Raw genomic sequence first — 10,808 nt, 5'->3', positions numbered from 1 at the left:
GTATTAAGATAAACCCAGTAGTGTTGTTACTTTGTGCACATGTTTTGCGGTCACTTAAAGTAACAAGATGAAACGTTGCTCGGGTTTCATGGTAAGATATTGTTATGTGTAATTGCATTGAAACGCGAACTCAATGGCGGTATGCAACGTTATGTGTACATTAGCTACAATCCAACATGCCGTTAGTGTGTAACGGTAATGCATTGTGACATAAAAGGGATAAGTTGTCATTTCCGCATTCTTGTCATGGACAGAACTTTCTGGCAAAGTCATAGGTTGTTCTCACGACAAGTGTGCTTGAACAGTTCTCTTATGGAAGCATGCCACAAATTACCCATACCCCATATATCCACATTAATGTTTTCCATACGGGTCACAGGGGTCCCGTACCATCACCCCCCCCTCCACCCCCCACCCCCCCCCCCCCCACCCCCGACCATTTGAAGTGCCCTTTATAATTAATGGTTTTTTTAAATTATTTATTCATCATTCGCAGGGGCGGGACGTAGCCCAGTGGTAAACTGTTCGCTTAATGCGCGGTCGGTTTGGGATCGACCCCTTCAGTGGGCCCATTGGGCTATTTCTCGCTCCAGCCAGTGCACCACGACTGGTACATCAAAGGCCGTGGTATGTGTTATCCTGTCTGTGGGATGGTGCATATAAAAGACCCTTGCTGCTAATCAAAAAGAGAAGCCCATGAAGTGGCGACAGCGGGTTTCCTCCCTCAATATGTATGTGGTCTTTAACCATATGTCCGACGCCATATAACCGTAAATAAAATGTGTTGAGTGCGTCGTTAAATAAAACATTTCCTTCCTTCCTTCCTTCCTTCATCATCCACAATATACAACACTAAATTTCTCCATGACAACGCCTCTGGGCATCTTTATTTCGCATTTCCCCCGGGAGCATGTCCTAAAACCCGTTTACAGATATCGCGCTCTTTGGAAGGGGGTGGGGGGGGGGGGGGGGGTGGGGGTACGTAGCCTAGTGGTAAAGCGTCCACTTGATGCGCGGTCGGTCTGGGATCGATCCCCGTCAGTGGGTCCATTTGGGCTATTTCTCGTTCCAGCCAGTGCACCATGACTAGTCCATCAAAGGCCGTGGTATGTGCCATCCTGTCTATGGGATGGTGCATATAAAAGATCCCTTGCTACTAATGGAAAAATGTTGCGGGTTTCCTCTCTAAGACTATATGTCAAAATTACCAAATGTTTGAAATCCAATAGTCGATGATTAATAAATCAATGTCCTCTCGTTAAACAAAATAAACTCTTTTTATTCGTTCCCTTTGACAGCTCAGCAAACACAAACTTGCCGTATTTTAAAATTGTGTCACCCCCCCCCCCCCCCCCCCGTTTACAAAATCCTGACACCGCCCCTACCTTATTCCTTCTGCCCTCGTAATTGTGATTTCATCTACATTTACCAAACTCTTGACATATGTACCGGCCTCGGTGGCGTCGTGGTTAGGCCATCGGTCTACAGGCTGGTAGATACTGGGTTCGGATCCCAGTCGAGGCATGGGATTTTTAATCCAGATACCGACTCCAAACCCTGAGGCACCGACCAGTGATCCATAACTGGTTCAACAAAGGCCATGGTTTGTGCTATTCTGCCTGTGGGAAGCGCAAATAAAAGATCCCTTGCTGCTAATCGGAAAGAGTAGCCCATGTAGTGGCGACAGCGGGTTTCCTCTCAAAATCTATGTGGTCCTTAACCATATGCCTGACGCCATATAACCGTAAAAAAAATGTGTTGAGTGCGTCGTTAAATAACACATTTCTTTGGGGTTTTTTTTCACATATGTATATGATATACAGTCATTGTAAATGTGATAATCATATTACAGAGAACACGGCGCACCCCGACCCCTTATAGTACGAAAAATAATCCCTTTTAGCTTACAAATGTTAATTTGTGAAACTGGGGAAAATCCTAGGGTACCTTGTCCGTTTTAATATTTGTAAGAAGTCCAAACTGGATTTTGCCTTCAAATAATTTCGTATATTTTAGGAAATAAAATGAAATTTAACCTTGTACAAATATTAGAACGATCAGAAACACGTTTAATATACAGCCACTAATATATTATGCAGGAAAATATATTTGAGAGGTAATTACAATCGTTAAAAATCTCCGTTAGTCGATAGCATCTTAAAAATGGCAGCAAACTCAGGAATGTCCCTTTCAGTGCCGCACAAATAATCATTCGCTATATCAAAACACAAGCGTTTTTCCCTACGGCAGTTTCTTCAATTTGTCCAGCCAGTGCATCACGACTGGTATATCAAAGGCCATGGTATGTGTTATCCTGTCTTTGAGATGGTGCATATAAAAGAGTCCTTGCTACTAATGGAGAAAACCTAGCGGGTTTCCTCTCTGAGACTATATGTCAAAATGACCAAATATTTTACATACAATAGTCGATGATTAATAAATCAGTGTGCTCTAGTGGTGTCGTTAAACAAAACAAACTTCATCTTCAGTTTGTATCTTAAAGGTTGTGGTATGTGCTGACGTTACTTAATTAAAAAAAAAAAACCTGTGGTTTTCTTCTTTAATATTCTTCACCATTTATTAAAATTAATACACGACACCTACAAATATTAAATATACTATCTCCTTCCTTAGAGAGTTCCTCACAACTGGTATACCAAAGGCCGTGGTATGTGCTATCATGTCTGTGGAATGGTGCGTAGGCTGCTAATGGAAAAAAATGGTAGCGGTTTCGTTTCTTAAGACTTAGAAATATTTGACATTCATTAGTCGATGATTAATAAATCAATGTGCTTTAGTGGTGTCGTTAAAGAAACCAATTTTTTTTTTTTAATCTTCTACATCATTTATTAAAATTAATACACGACACTTTCCAATAGATAATTAAAATAGAGTTAAAATCACCGTTAAAAATACAATCTCCTTCCTTTTGTTGGCGATAAACTTGGCAAATCCCTCCATGTTGCACAATGCGTGCTGAGGACCCATTTTGGCCCATCGACTTTCCGCGATAATCTCATAGGTTTAGGAGAGTATAACAGTTAATAAGATTTGAAAACGAAATTACTTTTCTACCTAGAAGAAGCGGGAGCCGACTGTGCACAGCTAGACAATGAAGAACTAACCTGGGGGTCGTGCTGTCCTGTTAATCCTGTACAAGGTACAGAGGAAGAGTGCAGTTGTATTACCGGCCTTCGTGGTGTTGTGGTTAATCCATCGGACATGACACTGGTAGGTACAGGGTTCGCAGCCCGGTATCGGCTCCCACCCAGAGCTAGTTTAAACGACTCAGTGGGTAGGTGTAAGACCACTACGCCCTGTTCTCTCTCACTAACAACTAACAACTTACTCACTGTCCTGGACAGATAGCCCAGATAGCAGAGGTGTGTGCCCAGAATAGCATGCTTAATTGGATATAAGTACATAAATAAGTTGAAATGAAATGAAGAGCCATGCATCGTCATGGATAATGCAAGCTATCACACAACACAATAACTGAAATAGCACGATGTCATACACTTAAAGGGACATTCCTGATTTTGCTGCAATTTTTTAAATGTTGTCGACTAACAGAGACTTTTTAACGATTGTAATTACATATCCAATATATTTTCTGCATAGAATATTGGTGGCTGTATATTAAACGTGTTTCTGATTGTTCTAATATTTGTACCAGGTTAAATTTCATTTTATTTCCTAAAATATTTTGTTTTCGTACGTACGAAATTAGTTGAAGATAAAATCCAGTTTTTGGCTTCTTAAAAATATCAAGACGACCAGAAACACATTTAATATACGGACACTGATATTTTAAACAAGAAAATATATTTAATGTATAAGTTTATTCGTAGAAATATTTTATTAGTCGGAAACATCTTACATTGCAGCAAACTCAGGAATGTTCCTTTAACGCCAAGAATGACGACATACAGTCGTGACTGCGAACCAAGAAAATACCTTTTGAGAATAACATGACAAAACCAGTTCTTTATGATCTTCTGAAAAGTAACAAATGTGCACTGTAGTTTGTTAGGCTGGTAGGTACTGGGTTCGTATCCCAGTCGAGGCATGAGATTTTTAATCCAGATACCGACTCCAAACCCTGAGTGAGTGCTCCGCAAGGCTCAATGGGTAGGTGTAAACCACTTGCACCGACCAGTGATCCATAACTGGTTCAACAAAGGCCATGGTTTGTGCTATCCTGCCTGTGGGAAGCGCAAATAAAAGACCCCTTGCTGCCTGTCGTAAAAGAGTAGCCTAAGTGGCGACAGCGGGTTTCCTCTAAAAAACAGTATCAGAATGACCATATGTTTGACGTCCAATAGCCGATGATAAGATTAAAAAATCAATGTGCTCTAGTGGTGTCGTTAAATAAAATAAACTGTTATTGTAGTTTGTTACTGATGATATTGCCGAACGCCATGGACACTTATGCCTAAGACTGCCGCCAAGACATTCGGAACTGAATCCAATAGAACTGATTTGGAGTCAAGTAAAAGGGCACACAGCTCGTCATAATGATGGTAAAATTACCACGGTGAGGAAAGCACCGCACTTGGTTTGAACTCTGTCACACCTACAAACTTCTCTGACGCCGTTAAACATGTAATAAAAATCGAAGAAGATTTCAGAAAGCAAAATATTTTTATAAGAAACAAAATACCACCTGTGATTGTCTCCCTTAACGAATGAATGAATGTTTAACGACACCCCAGCACGAAAAATACATCGGCTATTGAGTGTCAAACTATGGTAATGCAAACAAATGATGATCAACATCAATATAAAAAGATTCAAATAAAAACACAGTGTAAAGAACTGTGCAAAAACACAAATATCATAGATAGATACTGACTTTTATTCAAAATTTCAATTTGTGCTGTATTGGCCATTCTCAAAGATAATGTTACACCCCTGCACCACAGTGAGGTTACAGCACGCGCAGGGGTCTCCCTTAACGAAGACAGTGATGAAGAAATGAGTTTGTCGAGTTATTAAGTTGTTTCTCCCTACTCACCAAGCATGTAACGTTCAATTCATTTATTAACTCTTTAACACTGAAAACAATTTATTTCCATGGCATTCATTCATTCAGTTACTATCAATCAAACAATCTATTAATAATAATATTAACGTGCATTACAAAACACGGACAATCAATATAAAACCATATAAAATACACCTACATACGAAGCCAGAGGTGGATGTGGGGTTGGGCAGAGGTCCACGCCTCCACCAATCGCGGGTATACAATATTCTGGCCACATGTGTGTACAGTATGTCACAATGAACATCACAACCTCACCCCAACCCCCCTCCCTAAAAGAGAACGTGGCCTTCAGATGAACCCGTGCCCGTGCATTAGTAACTGATAAATATTATATATTATTCATGGACATACAACCTGACAGTCATAATGTATCAACCTATCTTATAGGGTTTTTTGTGGAGTGGGTGGGGGGATTTGTGTGTGGGGTGTTTTTTTTTTTTTTTTTTTTTTTTTTTTTTTGAGGGGGGGGTTATTGTCCCAGAAGAATACGTAGTTTTAGGGTACCTATCTTATAGTAACTTTTCAGTTTTTATCCCCAATAGCACCCAAACGTATTTCTTTTTGTATCAGTACATTACATTAATGAAATAGCAGGCGCGGATCCAGAAGTTTTTTAATAGCGGGGCCCAAAACCCGTTGTTGCTTTTGAACAGGTGGATGGGATACGTTTTCTCCTTTTTTGTGTATTCTTTAATATAATATATTATGTTGTTTGACAAAATAGAGGGGGGGGGGGGGGGGGTCACCTGGAATCCCCGCCTGATTCCACGCCTGAATTGTTTATTGACTTATGTTTCCAAATTGTTTCTTAAATATAGGTCATACTACAATATATTCCGCTAGGAAGGTGAAAAAGAACATTAGTTTGGAACACACTATAGAGTTATGTTTTTGTTATGCAAATAGCCTTAGTTATTTATAGGATTAAGAACCTGCATTCAAAACATACAGAGATGTTTGTAAAATGGAAATAAGTCAACTTCGTGCATTTTAGATGATGAATTGTATATGAAATATGTCGCGGTTTGGGTTTATTTTCACGCGTGTGTAAAGAAATCAAGTACTGAATAGGAATTAAACGTAACATTTGCACACACAAAAATTTAGTGTCTAAACAATTGAACAGGACTATAGTATCTTCCAACTCGCTTAATCTGTGAACTTCTGCATTTCAATTTACGAAGAATCTTCCCACCCCTTTCTCGCGCGCTCTCACACAAAGGGAATTGTGACGGTTCCCTGTCAAGATACAGATTATGGCGAGTAGCGTCTTCTGAGACGTAATTTCCTGCGTAGACTGTTCATCCCGTGGAGACGTCATTCAGACGAAAGTGTCCAAAACACAACAAAAGTTCTTAATGAAATTTCATTACTATATTGGTTCGGAGAGCAGACTACAAAAATCCCTTGGAAATTGCACTGGAATGAACTGTATCATCGTTTACGTTTAGAGCGGAGCATTGGTGAAGCGCTCGCCTGATGCGCTGTCAGTCTAGGATCGATCCCTGTCGGTGGGCCCGTTTGGGCTATTTTTTCAATCCAGACACCGGCCCTCGCTGGCGTCGTGGTTAAGCCATTGGACTACTGGCTGGTAGGTACAGGGTTCGCAGCCCTGTACCGGCTCCCACCCAGAGTGAGTTTTAACGACTTAATGGGTAGGTGCAATGTCACTACACCCTCTTCTCTCTCACTAACTACTAACAATTATTAATAACTAACCCAGCGTGCTTGAACCTTAATTGGATATAAGCACGAAAATAAGTTGAAATGAAACGACCCAGACAATGATTCACAACTGGTATATCAAAGGCAGTGATACGTACTATCCTGTCTGTAGGATGTAGACGATTCACTGTTGCTGATCTGAAAGAACTGTTGCCCATTGCGTGGCAGCAGCGGGTTTCCTCTCACATTATCTAACGGCGGGACGTAGCCAAGTGGTAAAACTTTCATTTGATGCGTGGTCGGTTTGGGATCGATCCCCGTTGGTGGGCCCATTGGGCTATTTCTCTTTCCAGCCAGTGCCCCACGACAGGTATATCAAAGGCAGTGGTTTGTGCTATCCTCTCTGTGGGATGGTGCATATAAAAGATCCCTTGCTGCAGTAGGAAAAATATAGCGGGTTTCCTCTAATGACTATTTGTCGTAAAAATTACCAAATGTTTGACATCGGCTATTGGTTGTCAAACAATTGATGATTCTAACAGAGGAAACTCACAATATGTTTTTAGATTAGCAGCAAGAGATCTTTTATATGCACTTTCTCACAGACAGGAAAGCACATATCACGGACTTTGACCAGTTGTGGTGCACTGGTTGAAACGAGAAAAAAAAATCCACTATCAGTTGAATGGATCCACCGAGGTGGTTCGATCCTGCGACGTAAGCACCTCAGTCGAGCACTCAACCGACTGAGCTAAATTCCACCCCCAGATCGAACGAATGCTGTCGCTTATACGAATTGTGTTCTATATGCATTGTTATGTATCAATGTGTGTAACACGCTGTGAAATGACCGGCAATCCAAATAAACGTATTCGTATTCGTATTCGTGTGTATGTGCATTGTAATGTATATATGTGTGGAACACGCTGTGAAATGACCAACAATCCAAATAAACGTATTCGTATTCGTATTCGTGTGTATGTGCATTGTTATTTATGAATTTGTGGAACACACTGTGGAATGACCGGCAATCCAAATAAGCGTATCCGTATCCGTATTCGTATTCGTATTCGTATTCATACTATCTTCATACCTGGTGTAAAATAACTGCGTGAGATGGGCAAGAATAAACGAATTGAGCACAGAAATAAATAATGTTCTTCAATTAGATAAAAACAGGAACTTTTCAGGTTGTTTTTTTTTTTTTTTTTTTTTTGGGGGGGGGTCTTATTTCGGTTACGGATGGGTATAGCATGTGTTTCCCTGCTTTCATAGACAAACCACCATGCAGCTCAATGTTTGATGCGTAATCCATAGAGTAGTCATTGGAACAGTGTACATTTGTCCACCAAGGAGGGGGACTTGATCCTTAGAACAATCATACCCCAGACGTCTTATCTGCCACTAGACTACATCCCGCCCCTAAAATCGAAGGACGCATGCGCATGTGCACCGGTCATATGTTCGACTGACCGTGTGTGTGTCATCACAAAAACGTAGGTAGTATGAATAAATGTATGTATCAAATGTTACTGGATGTAAGAATGGGCTTGAGATGACGTCTTGTGATTCAAAACTGTGGTGGACTCATAAGAACGGACCCTTACCCTGAAGGTAGTACTAAACCAAATAACTTCCGGCTGGGTCAAATTTCGAGATGACCCTAACTTTTGATGGAGAAGTGAACACCACAAGCCCTGTGATTAGTGATAAATGTGAGTGTGTTGGTTGTAAAGAAATTAGTTTCATATAGGCAAAAAACGTATGCAATTGTATTTTATTTAGTACCACTGTGTCAAGAAACCGTGTGCTTGAAAAGTGTATGGGGTACCTGTAAAAAAAGTACTCTAATTTTGTGCGGAACCTGGGTAGTCATAGACGAAATGAGCAGCTTGACCCCAATTTTTTTCTGATTCACTTTAAGGGTGAGGGGTGGTAATATTTATATCCGTGGCGTTTATGTCGATTGATACGCTGCAGGTAGGAGTTTTAACCACATATGTTACTGTTACCATCTATGGGATTTGATTTGGTAGTATACATCCTGAATCATGTGTTGTCCACGACGAATGAAGTCTTCCTCAGAAACAAAACTTTTTATGACGAATGAAAATTGTGACCCGGAAACAAACTTTCAGTGGTAAATGAACTGTGACTCGGAAACAACCTTTTTTCCCCACGAAGAATGAACTCTATAATCTTGAACAAACTGTTTCAGGCGCGTGCAGGAATTTTAGTGTGTGTGTGTGGGGGGGGGGGGGGGGGCTAATCTCTTTGGGCCAGTGTGGCGAACAATTATAGGGTGTCGAGTCATGCTCTCACGGACAATTACTGAAAACCAGAAAAGAGAAAATTTGCTCTACCCTTCCTCAACACCACCACGCCCCCACCCCCACCCCACCCCACCCCCACTCCCAAAACTTCCCCAACCCCCACCTCCGCACACGCGGCTGCGTTTAGTGATGTCTAACTTACTTTGGCTTGGATCCAGTTATTTTATCTATTTACGATAAACAAAATATAAAAATAGAGATATATAACACATGCAATAACTATGATATTACGCCTTTAAATATTTCCATAAATACAAGGTTATGAAGTAATGGGAGAACTGAAATGGAAAACTGGCTCTAAATGAACAGGAAGACCGTGAAACAATTTGAGTAGACGGCATTAAATAGATTTTACATTCGTGTTCAGTGAGCATTAAATTCTTTGTAATCAAATAAAAATCGTTGCGTATTTTTTTTGTTTCTTTGGGTTTTTTTTTTTTTATTAAAACAAATATATATTTTAGTATTTTATTAGTATTTTTTAGAATGATTTTATCTTTATGTTTTGTTTTGTTTTTTGTTTGCTTTTCCGTTGTTTTTGTTGGGGATTTTACGGGTTTTTGTATGGCAGTTTATGTGTCTTTTTGTTGTTGTTTGTTTGTTTTCTTTTCTTTCCTTTCTTTCTTTATTTCCTTCTTTCTTTCTTTTGTTTCTTTTCTTTTCTTGTCTTTCTTTCTTTCCTTTTTTTTATTTTTTTATTTTTTTTTGGAGGGGGCCGGAATTTGATATATACCAAAACGTTGATAGCTTTAAAAATAAACTGAAGACAAACATCATTTGATATTATTTTGAAGTGTTTTTTGTTTAGTTTTTGTTTTAATCTTCATTTGGATGACACTGACGCCATGATAAACGTCACGTCCGAGCGTATGTATCCATGACAACAGTTAATGGCTTCAAACACAAAACGCAAGACAAACATCTCATATAAAAACATATATTTCTGGAAAACGATTAAATATTTTACAGTCAGTCAAATTAGTATGTTTATGTGTGTAATTCTGACTGTAGCGTCAGTGACATAGTGACCTTGGTATTAACAGTCCAGGGACGTGGCGTAGTCTGGACCTGGGGGTGTGTGATCATACCGGACCCTTTTGTGTAAATTAGACACCTATTTGAATAGCCTAATACTGAATTGTAAAACAATGCTTTAGTCTCATCGGGGGCGTTCGTCTTAACCCCTCCCCTCCCAACTAGCCTACGTTGTGGGGCTGGAGGGGTGTGAGGCTGAATTAAAAATATTATTGGTAGTAAATGCCATGTCTACTTGCTTCCGTTGTACCAGAGGAATGCTCAGTGATGACCACAATACTCGTATTAGAAATAAATAATACAATAGTACCAGTGAAGTACATACTACGCCCGTCAAGACCAGTTTGTTGAAAAGTAGGTCGCGGTGACCTAGTTATGATAAGCGACACACCGCCATCCCAAGTTGTACTTGCATTCTAGGATTGACGATCCTATATTCATTCATTCATTCATTCATTCGTGTCAACTTATTTTCGTGTTTATATCCAGTTACGGTTCAGGTACGCTGTGTTGGACACACCTCAGCTATCCGGGCTGTCTGTCCAGGACACTGGTTTAGTTGTTAAGTGGTTAGTGAGAGAGAAGAGGGTGTAGTGGTCTTACGCCTATCCATTGAGTCGTTAAAGGGACATTCCTGAGTTTGCTGCATTGTAAGATGTTTCCGACTAATAAAATATTTCTACGATTAAACTTACATATTAAATATATTTTCTTGTTTAGAAGAC

Source organism: Gigantopelta aegis, chromosome 12 (assembly GCF_016097555.1).
Source record: "Gigantopelta aegis isolate Gae_Host chromosome 12, Gae_host_genome, whole genome shotgun sequence".
NCBI classification, from domain to species: domain Eukaryota; kingdom Metazoa; phylum Mollusca; class Gastropoda; order Neomphalida; family Peltospiridae; genus Gigantopelta; species Gigantopelta aegis.
Note: the sequence above shows the minus strand (reverse complement) of the source record.